Here is an 11,761-nt window from a genome sequence, read left to right as displayed (position 1 = left end):
TTATTGCATGCGAAATTATATAAAGTAATCCACGTACTTGCTCTCTTAGATACATATTTATTTGCGACATCTCGAAAGGATTTGCCTAAATAGTATTGTATTTAGAGAAAGCTTTAGAAATAGAGATAATTATGAGCGAATTAGGAACTAATTTGCTAGCGATAAATCATATATGCTACCAGGATTGTGGTCAAGTTTTATGTGTGGTTTAATGTGCAAAGATAGGTGTATTAATCGACATTATGCTATTATGCTGGTAATAGAGATTTGATTCGCCATGGTTGGTTCATGCATATATAGTATTGTTCGTATTAACTCATATGCATTACTGTTGAAATTAAATCCGTCGGTAATTAGCGGCATTATAGGCAGTGATATCAGAGTACGGTGAAATTCAGGCAAAGTATCGATTGTTTCAAGTAACGAAAATATGAGCGAATAAAAAGATGCCAGAATTAGAAAAGGCATAATTATATAAGTAATGCTTTTTAATAAAAGCATATACACAAGCGGAAAATTATTTTTTAATCGATTATTGTTTCTTATACACATACACGCGTAACGTATTCATGTTCGTGAAGATAAATGTTCTCTTAATAATAAACGAGCCATTAGCGTTATCTACAATACAGCCGCTGTTATAACGATTATTTGTTGCAATTGAGTAAACCTACAGGGATCATTACTCGTTAGGAAGTACACGTAATACGACCGCATGCATCCTCGAAGTTAGAAACTCATAATAGACAGTTTAGAGTTCGAGTCTAATTGCCCGGTGGTTACCTGGAATACAGTAAATTTTCGAATTTATTATTACCGTCTCTAGTAATTAGGAATTTTTCGATTGTCATATCGCTTTACGCATATTCGCAATGCATGGTCCATCGTGTAAATTAGAAAGTTCCATTTGCGTATTGTCGCAGTCCGCGTTGTATTGAAAAATCTCATTCCGCTATTCGGTGAGTAAAAATAATTGAATACCTTGAAGCGTCGTGCACAGTTGTTTGCACCTTCGGATAAATATCGGGAAGATAAAACTGGTACAATTTAACCGAGATAGTTCTTCGCGTGCTTGCGGAACGACCGCAAGACTGTCGTCTTAATGGGATGGCAATTATTTAAATTGCATAAATGAATATTATCGCGCCGAGCCTGCTATTAACCCAAATTTGTTCGTCGGATGATTTACGAGAACAAGTAATAGCTACAGTTATTTTAAAAAACCCTTAAAAGATAAACTGCATTTCTTAATACGCAATTCAATGTTGGATATAAAAAGTTTATTTAATTTTTAACACGTCTTTACATATGTATATACATGTATTAAAAGTTAAAATCAATTGTAAAAGGATTTTGATGGAATACGGTTGTGTTGCATAATGTAGGAGGATTGCAGAAAAAGCAACAGAATGTTTAATCAAAAATATAAATTTTAAAAGAACATTTGTTGTGTTACAAATTTAATAACAAATATTATTAATGAATACATGCATAACATATGCAAAACATTGTTTGCAATTGTGAAACAAACATAAAAAAATAGAGATAAAAGCGCATATTTATTTGCCTGAAACAGTTGCCTAAGATAATACCTTTAGCCATAAGTATTGTATAAAATATAAATTAATGTGAACATTCCGTATTTAAATTTATTTCCGAAAAATAAATTTAAATGCAGTTTTACTGAAAAATAATATTCATTTTTATTATAATTTTATTTTGTTTGTTCTTTTGGCTCGTATTGCTTTCTTTTCTGAGAAAATGCAATATATTAAATACTTATGGCCAAAACTACGATAACTACAAATATTTTATTGTAAAAGTAAATAGTTTAATAAAACCTGCTTTATTTTTTTTTCGTTAGATATAGAACGTCAATTTGTACTTTATATTTATGGTTAAAACTTATTATCTTAGGCAAATCATTTTGAATAATTTACACGCTTTTATGATCAAAATTGTATAATTGGAAATGTTATAAAAATCTTATCACCCTCTCTATCGCAAAATATAATTTATTAATAAAAAATTGTCGAATATAATCGACAAAATAGAAAATATAGTATTAAAATATATATATACTATTCAATTTTATTGAAATTATGCGCTTTTCAATAAAACACAAATATATTTGAAACGATTTAGAAAATATTGACTTAAAAATATTATATATCGTTGCTAGGAGGCGTTTCCTATAAAATATTGAACAAAATCAGTGTATGTATATCTCATTTATATGTGGAACACATTCCGCTTATTCCCACCTGACGTTTATCAATCTGGATGCCATTAATTTCGCCAAGATTGGACATTAACTCAATTAACCGTCTTATCAGTAATATCAGTTGCAAAACTCGTTCGGCAACGAGTCACTTTCTACTTACGCTTCGTTCTTGTATCTTTAATGTTGGGACCACTTTCTTCGCTCACATCGTGGCACACGCGGAAATCGCGCGTTTGAAGCGTGAAACGAGATGAATATAACACGATGTATTTTTCAAGGAAACATTTAGCGCTCCGTAGAAAATTTGAATTAATGTTGGTCGTTTACAGCCAGTGCGGAAGATTCGATAATGCGAAATATATGCTCAAGCATCTGCCGTCGTGTATCTGCGGGCTGGCGCACGAGCAATCGCGCATTTTTATCAGAATGATGCTTCTCTCGCAAATCCGCTGAGAATGTTGAGGTAAGTGCTCCGTTGCATGTATCGTTCAATTCCTTTTCCTTCATACTATCTCCTCCTCCTCTCTTCTTCTTCTTCTTTTTCTTCCTCTTCTCCGCGTCCTCTTTCTTGGCGACTGATTTAAAGTCAAAGTCTCACACCAACCGCTGGCGTAGCGTACAGATAGAAAGTTACACGTAGGCTCGTGTAAGTCATCTGATCTTCTCTCGGTGTGATAAGATACTAGTTAAGTAATTTACTAATTAAAGGCTCCCACTTGTCGAAAGCCACCCCGAAGATCGAGAGGAAGAAAAGAGATGGAGAAACCGCTGTACTTTCTGAAATAAATGCTGGTCGCGGTTAAGAGTTATCTGTGTGCGATACGTTATCATGCCTCGCATAACCTCGATATGATTACCGAGAAATCGGCTATTTAATTTTGCGGTATTTACTTGTTTATCTTAAAGGAGGTGATTAAATGACCAAATTTATAATTCACCCTTAATTAGTCAAGATATTAATTAATCCAATGTGAAAGTAACATAAAAATCATATTGAAATATATTTGTTTACACGTGAGAGTGCATTATAATGGTACGATAAATGTATTTTTTTCGACGCCATGGGTTTTAAAGGTGAGAGGCGAATCAGTTGGAAAAGCAATTCTTGGTTGTCCGTGTGAGGATAGGAGGCTATCGATAAATAATTGTCTTTTAATTTAACCACTTAATATAGTAAACTCTTTAATGGCTTTGGATGTACGATACAACATGCTCTCATGAGAAAATAACAAGGAATATATATATATATATAGTAAGGCGTGTCCAGAGTTGCCAACATAGAATATCGAGTCACGATCTCGTACTGCCATCTACCTATCCTTAAGATCGTTTCCTATTGGTCTCTGAATCCTAGTGAATTTTATGTCTGCTTGTCTACACCTATTAACATAAAAATCTTACATATAAATAATAAAAACAACCTCTCACAATCAGCCCCCTTGGTTTTATTGATCTATGGTTGACATAAATCTCTTTACATTTTTCAGTAAAGTGGGGCCACTTAAGGGTTTAGTCAAACAATCTGCTCTCATGTTATCTTTTGGCTCATGTCTAACGAGAATGTTCTGTTCTTTTACTGTCTCTCGGATGTAATGGCATCTTCTATTCATTAGTTTAGATTTTGTTTTAAAATTTCCACCATTAGCTAGTCTGACGGCGTTCAAATTGTCGCATTTCAGTTCACACTGTATCTCATTCGATAATCCAATCTCTTGCAATAGTTTGGCAGTCCATGTAAGCTCGTTTACTCCTTCTAACATTGCCTCTAATTCACTTTCTGTGGAAGATCATGCAACTCTCTTTTGTTTCCTGCATCTCTAATGTACTAAATCTCCATTCCAATAAAGTAGGATTCCATTGAACGATTTGGCATCTTCTGTTCTGTCCCACGACGCATCGGGTTCGCATTCTAATTTTTTAATGCTTCCCAAACTGTAGTTGATAATTGATAGTTCCTTTCAAATATCGAAGGATCCTCTTCAGTCCTGTCATGTGTATTGCTCTTGGGTCAGTATTGAATTGTGATAAGCAACTTAATGCGAAAGACAGATCTAGTCTGGTATGGACGCTTAAATACATCAGTCGTCCCATTAATTCTTGATAAGTTCGGACGTCAACTCTTTCGCTTTCTTTGTACTCTTCCATTTTTACGTTTAAATCCATTGAAGATCTTACGATGTTACATTCTTCCATCCCGTATAATTCAAGTAATCTTTTTATATAATTCTTCTGATCTACATACACCTTGCCTTCTTCTTGAGTCACTTCCATTCCGAGTACAGTTTTTGCTTCTCCGAGATCTTTAATTTCCATATACTGTTCAATCTTTTTCATGAATCCTCTTTCGAATTCATCATCGCTTGATACTGTTATCATATCATCAACGTGAATACCGCAATATACGAATCTATTTTTTTCTATTGCATAGAATAAACACGGATCTTCTTTAGAATATTTCATTCCGCATTTAATCATAATCTCTGTTAGAAATTCGTTCCAACATTTTCCGGCCTGTTTGAGACCATAAATGCTTCTTTTTAATTTATACACTTTCTCGTGGTTTTCTTGGATCCCATCTGGTAGTTCCATGTAAATCTCTTCCTTTAACTTCCCGTGTAAATATGCGGTCTTTACATCGTAAATCTTCATTTTTCTCTGTTTTTGAGCAGATATACTGAATAGCAATCTTATTGTTTCAGTTTTTACACAGGAGCGAACGTCTCATCATAATCCACTCCAGGACGTTGTCCGCAGCCTTGGGCCACCAATCGTGCTTTATATCGTCGCTATCCATTTGGATCTTCCTTGATGTTGAATACCCATTTGCTCTTGATCACTTTCTTATTTTTAGGTCTAGTTACAGTGTTCCATGTTTTCCATCGATTTTAATTCTTCAAATATTGCCTGTTTCCATTGTACCCATTCACTTGATTGTTTCGCTTCTTGAATATTCTTCGGTACTTCATTCTCCATTGTCATCAATGCCATCTGCTGCCCTTTGATTCTCTCAGATCTTCTAAGATTTCTGTATTCCCCTTCTTCCCTTTGTTCCTCTTATTTGTTGTTTTCGAGCTTCTATCATTTCTTTTTTAGTCCCTTTTGGTTTTCCTCTATTTTTTTTCCATCTGTTGTATTTCTGTTTCTATATCTTCGTTCTCTGATGTGATATCATCGCTCTCATTTTCTGAAGAGTCTCCTACAACTGCGTCTTCATATTCACTGAAGAGACTTTCGTCTTCTGTTCTTGCATTTTCTTCATTTTCTTCGATCCCTTCTTCTTCTCTAGTTTCTTTTTCATCTTTGTACTCTAATCCTATAACTATTAATTCTTCTTTCTTAATTTTTTTAGAATTTTCGGTATTTAATAATTCATATCCGTTCCTAGTCTCATCAAACCTTATATCACAATCAGCTTTTACTTTTCCATTTTTGGGAATGTATATTCTGTACGTATTGTTCATTGCATATCCAATAAATATTCCTTTAATAGCTTTGGGATCAAACTTTTTTCTTTGTGGTTCCTTGTTTAATGAATATGCTACGCATCCGAATCTCCTCATATATTTTACATTCGGTCTCCTACCATTCCAAATTTCATAGGGTGTCTTCCCATGCACTGATGTCTTGCTTCTATTTTTTATATGCACTGCTGTACACGCTGCTTCAGCCCAAAAAACTAGCGGCATTTGTGAGTCTGTCATCATTGTTCTTGTCATTTCTATTATTGACTTGTTAGCTCTTTCTACCACACCATTACACTGGGGTGTTCTTGCCGGGCTTAATTCGTGTTTTATTCCTTTCTGGCTGAACCACTCTTGTAAGTTCTTTCCTACGAATTCTCCTCCATTATCAGATCTGATAGCCTTTAACTTCATTCCAGTTTGATTCTCTTTCAGTAAAATTAGCTTCTTTAATTTTTCACCAGCTTCATTTTTTTCCTTTAAAAAATCGATAAATATTATTCTCGAATAGTCGTCGATAATGGTAAATATGTATCTCTTACCGCCATATGACGACGGATTTGTGGGACCTACTAGATCTATATGCCATAGTTCCATTATTTTGTTGGTTTTTCTACGTGTTAATCTGGGATGCACTTTACGGCACATTTTTCCTTCCACGCATGTCTCACATTGACTTATCTCTTTGTCTGTTTCTTTTAATCCTGTCACTAGATCTTCTTTTTTCATTTCTTCGATGATCTTCTTGCTTGTGTGTCCGAATCTCTTATGCCAAATGTCCATTTCTTCAGTTCTCGCTGCTGTTTCATTTTTTATCACAGATGATTTGACATAGTACGCATTCTCTTCCCTGACGGCTGTCATTTTTATCTCATCCTTGTTCCTGTAAACAATGGCTCCATATTTATCAAATTCTACTTTGTAACCATGATCGGTGATTTTTGCTACCGATAATAAATTTATATTAATGTCTGGTACACATAATACATTTTTTAACCGTATCCTATCTTTATTAAAATTCTGTTTTATTACTATTTCACCTCGACCATCTGAGGTTAGTTTTTTTTCTTCTTTGTCAGCCAAGGTAACGTCTCTTGTATCTTCCTTTATATTATCAAATACGACTTTATTGCTTACCATATAACTTGTTGCAACTGAATCTAATAGCCATATATAACCTTCTGTCCCCTTTATTTTTATTTCATGCTCAGGCTCTTTATTTATTTTTGTTGTACTCACGTGTGATCGATCTCTTACAGTTAATACCGCTTCATCTGTAGTTTTTAATGTACTTTCATTATATCCTTGACTATGTCCTCTTCCTCTTCCTCTTGAGATTCCTCTAAATCCTCTTCCACGTGAAACGTTTCTCTTCTGTTCTCTGCAATCAACCGCGATGTGATTGTATCCCTGGCAATTAAAGCACTTCTTCCTGTTACGACATTCGCTTGATGTGACCACTCATTCCGCAATTGTAGCATGTATAGTTATTTCTTGATTTATCTCTGGCTTTTCTTACATATTCTTCTTTCGATGTTTTTTCATCTTTATGTTTGTCTCTTCGTATTTCCTCTTGTTTTAACGCATATCTTATGTCATTTATGGTTAGTTCTCTCTGTGTTTCAAACACTCGTACATTCTGATCGAATTCAGATTTTAGTCCTCGTATAATATACATCCTCAATTCGTAATCCTCTATGTTTTTACCAAGTTGTCCGCATTGGTTTCTCAAAGCCTCCGCTCTATTAACGTACGCACAGTCTACACTTTCGTCCTTATTCATTTTTAGATTTGACAATTCACTTAATGATCTCGCCTTCAACTGCTCAGTTTCCGCTGCCATATTGTTTTTAATTAGATTCCATAATTTATTTGCATCCTTTTCGTGACTGTACTTCAATAATTGAGCTTTACTCATCGTGTTTATCATGACTGTACGTGCGGCGTAGTTATCATCGTCCCATTCATTCCATAGCTTAAATTTTTCCGCATATCTTTCATCATCTTCTTCTGGTTTGTCTGTTGGCTTCACATTCATTACTTTTTTCCAAAGTTTCTTTGCCCTTAAGATTCCTTCTATTTTTTCGCTCCACAGGAAATAATTCGTGTCGTCAAGCGGTTCCACACAACTCAAATTCCAATTTTCAGCCATATTGAAAATGCGTCTTTTTTATGCTCAAGCAAACTCTCACGATATTCGATAGCCTCACACAGATACACTAAGCCAACCACGCTCTGCTACCAATTGTGAGGATAGGAGGCTATCGATAAATAATTGTCTTTTAATTTAACCACTTAATATAGTAAACTCTTTAATGGCTTTGGATGTACGATACAACATGCTCTCATGAGAAAATAACAAGGAATATATATATATAGTAAGGCGTGTCCAGAGTTGCCAACATAGAATATCGAGTCACGATCTCGTACTACGCCATCTACCTATCCTTAAGATCGTTTCCTATTGGTCTCTGAATCCTAGTGAATTTTATGTCTGCTTGTCTACACCTATTAACATAAAAATCTTACATATAAATAATAAAAACAACCTCTCACAGTCCGCTAACAAACCGAACGTTCCAGCATATCGTCAATATTGACGTAAGATAGTTTTCACCTTTGCAGGATAAGTTTCCTTATCACAAGCCAGTCAGTCTTTCCTCCGAAAAAAAACAAATTCGAAAGCGGCAAAAATCCTCGATATTCTCGCTAACCGATTCGTTGCGTTGTTCAGTTGATTTGTGTTGAAAGTATAAGATTTTGAATTTTAGTTGATAATTTTGTTACGCATAGATTGATATTCTTTTTATATGACAATCAATTTTTAAAATGGCAGAAGAAAAGCGAGACATTTTTACATGCATGTGCTTTTCTTAATTCTTTTAGAAGCGAGTGCTGCGTTCATTCGGAATGTTCATTTTAAAATTAAATTCAGGATGAATTTATGATCTGAGCAGATTAGTTACATTTAAGTTTTAGCTGTACAAATTAAAAAAGTTAGACGATCTCTCGTAAAATTGTAAGACAAGAGGAAAATAGCCAATGATGAGCAAGAAATGAGTGTTAAAATTAAATGTTGAAGTAGATGTATAATATTCACTAAGAAATTACATACGTTTAGACTTTACTTAAAATGTTACTTTATTTACAATTATTAATTTTCAATATATTTGGCTACGTATAATATTAATAAATACGTACAATATTAATAAAAAATATCTATTAATAAAAAATCAGCTTAAAAAGCCAATATTAATCAATATCAATTAAAATTTTATCATAAATATGCCTTGAAACCAATTGCAGAAACAAAATTAATTATTTGGCTTTTAATTGCTTATGCAGCGTAATTATCAAATTTTCTTGCAGTTCTAAATAAATTTTGAACGAGTAAGTAGAAATATACTTTTACATAAATATTTATTAGAGTTTTATTATTACATATAAATATTTAATTCGTAATGCGTGTGTGCTATTTTCTTAAATTTCAAATTTGCAAATAAGTATTACAAAAACACATTTTTACAAGAAGGCAAACAAAAAAGTTGAATAACTTTTAAATTAATAAGAAAATCTTGATCAAATTTTATATATACATTCAGATATTAATAATAAAACAATCCATAAAATTTGTATATTTCTCGTAATGCTTTGAGTTATGACACGTATATCCTTAATAAGTACTGAAATATATGTATACATTGAACGCTGAAAGATACATAGTCATGAAATATATTTCTGTCAAAAGGCTATGTGTCAATATAAATCAACATATATGTATTTATGGAATATGTATATATTGATGGACTTTTCACTTACAAGATATTTTAGTAAAAAATTAATTTTATTAATGAATTAATGCCGCATCTAGAGAATTAAAGTAATCAACTATTGTACAAGCCTATTAATAGTTCTATTCTACATGCAAACACAACATTCAGAAAGTAGAAACTCTTTAATCTGAAATCTTTCGTCACGTGGTCAGAATCAAGTACGCGCGCGTCGCTGTTAATAAACCATCGGGGTTAATTGCGTAACCTTCTCCTCGTCGCATCGTCCATTTCAATCCAGACGGAGACAACGGAGCCGAGAAGTGGCAGGCTAAATTCGGAATCGATCGGGGACGATAATTCAATCTATGGTGGATTCTCCTGTAGCAGGTTCTATACGTCTCTTATTCCCCATCCCTTTGAGCACGACTGATACGAAGACCAGATCGTAGATACGAGGTGCCAGGCCAGCTTTATCTCTTATTTGTGGCACCGTAGATTCTTGAAGTCGTTGACCGACCATCCTCTTCCTACCTCACCTCTCACCTATTACTTTCGTCCTCTTTCCTAGTATCTCCTTCTTCCCGCTCCTTTTTCTCCACGCTCCTTCCGTTGTCTCTGTTCTCTTCGGACCGATTTTCCGGCCCATGATACTCGCGAGAGAACGAATACTGATCTCGAGAGTACACTAGCGTGACCAAGGAACTAGCCACCGTTTTGCACCCGGTACGTTCCGCCGAGTAGCTCGAATCTCCCCACCGGCGAGTAGAGACGCGAGTAGAGACAGGTAGCTGTTAGCTTATGTAGATTAAATTGTTTCGAAGAAGCCCGACTACTGTTTATTCATCGTGAAACGACAGTGCTCGAGAAAAAGAAAGAGAAAGAGAGAGATATAGAAATAAATAAATAGATATATAAATAGATACACAGATAGATAGATAGTACGTTTATAAATATTCTATAGGACAAACTCTCTAAGAACAAACATAAAGTTATTATATTAAAACGAATTAAAAATAGCAAAATACATAAATTATAACATAAAACGGAAATATAAGAAAAATATAATCAAAATAATATAATTAATAAGAGAAAAGGCGATTTGCAAAGTAGAGAGAGAGAGAGAGAGAGAGAGAGGGGGGAGGGGTGGGGGAGAAAGATAAGTAATTGTACGAAACTTTATTATACCAGTAGTTATTAAAACGCTTATCCGATCTCGGATACTCCCGATAGTCTCGATATGTATCGATTTCTCAGATATTCTTGCGTGACATGTTGGATTAATTCAATTGAATTTAGCAGCGTCGAGTCTTCTTGATTGGATCTGACGTACCTCTATCTCGTAGTTTTTCTCATACGATTAATCTCATTCGTATATTGTTTATATTGTAGTAAGTCAATCGCGTTCCACGATACAAGATCTTTAAAATTATAATTATAATTTTATAATTTTTTATCGCAACAAAATAACAAGATGTCCGTTTAAGATGAATTGTATGACAGATTAAGATAAAACTTTACGAAGAAAATATAGTTTCGGAACTGTTATATCTCGTTATGCGTTAGGGAAAACATAAACTGAAATGCTCGTACAATCACGCTTCGTGTGTCGAAAATTCGAGGCAAATCGCTATAAATTTTCTGCAGAATCAATGCTGCAGAATTTATTGTTTCGTATATCTCAGACCGACGTTCCGCGATCGTTTAGTATCTACGTCCGCATCATTTAATCCACAAAGAAAATTTTACGATCCTACTATAGAAACGGCTCGAATAAACAGGTTTCTTAATACTAGCATTGCAAAATTATTGCTAATTAATTCATTGATACATCTCCATTGACGATTAATGCTAATTTGTGTTGATTAATGTCAATTTATTATTACCATTTGTTCGATATTATTCCTTCGTTTCGTTATTTTTTTAAATTCTTTGGAATAGAATCTCACTTTAAGAGTAAAAATTGAGTCAATCTTGAAAAAGAGTAACTCAATTTTCAATCTTTTCTGAAGAGTGAGTTTTCGCTCTTCAGAATAAAATTTAGTTTAAAAGTTATAGAGAGTACATGAATAATAACTAAGAAAAATTTCTAGTTAAAAATGAACGAAGATTCTGATTATTACTAATCAGAATTCTGATTATCTCTCTCTCTCTCTCTCTCTCTCTCTCTCTCTCTCTCTCTCTCTCTCTCTCACACACACACACACACACACACACACACACAAAACTAGAATTATAATAGACTCAATCACATAATTGTGATTTGTCCATTTTCAAACAGATCTTTTTTCCTACAGTAATCCTTA

This window comes from Acromyrmex echinatior, chromosome 8 (genome assembly GCF_024713525.1).
Source record: "Acromyrmex echinatior isolate Ae372 chromosome 8, ASM2471352v2, whole genome shotgun sequence".
NCBI lineage: Eukaryota > Metazoa > Arthropoda > Insecta > Hymenoptera > Formicidae > Acromyrmex > Acromyrmex echinatior.
Note: the sequence above shows the minus strand (reverse complement) of the source record.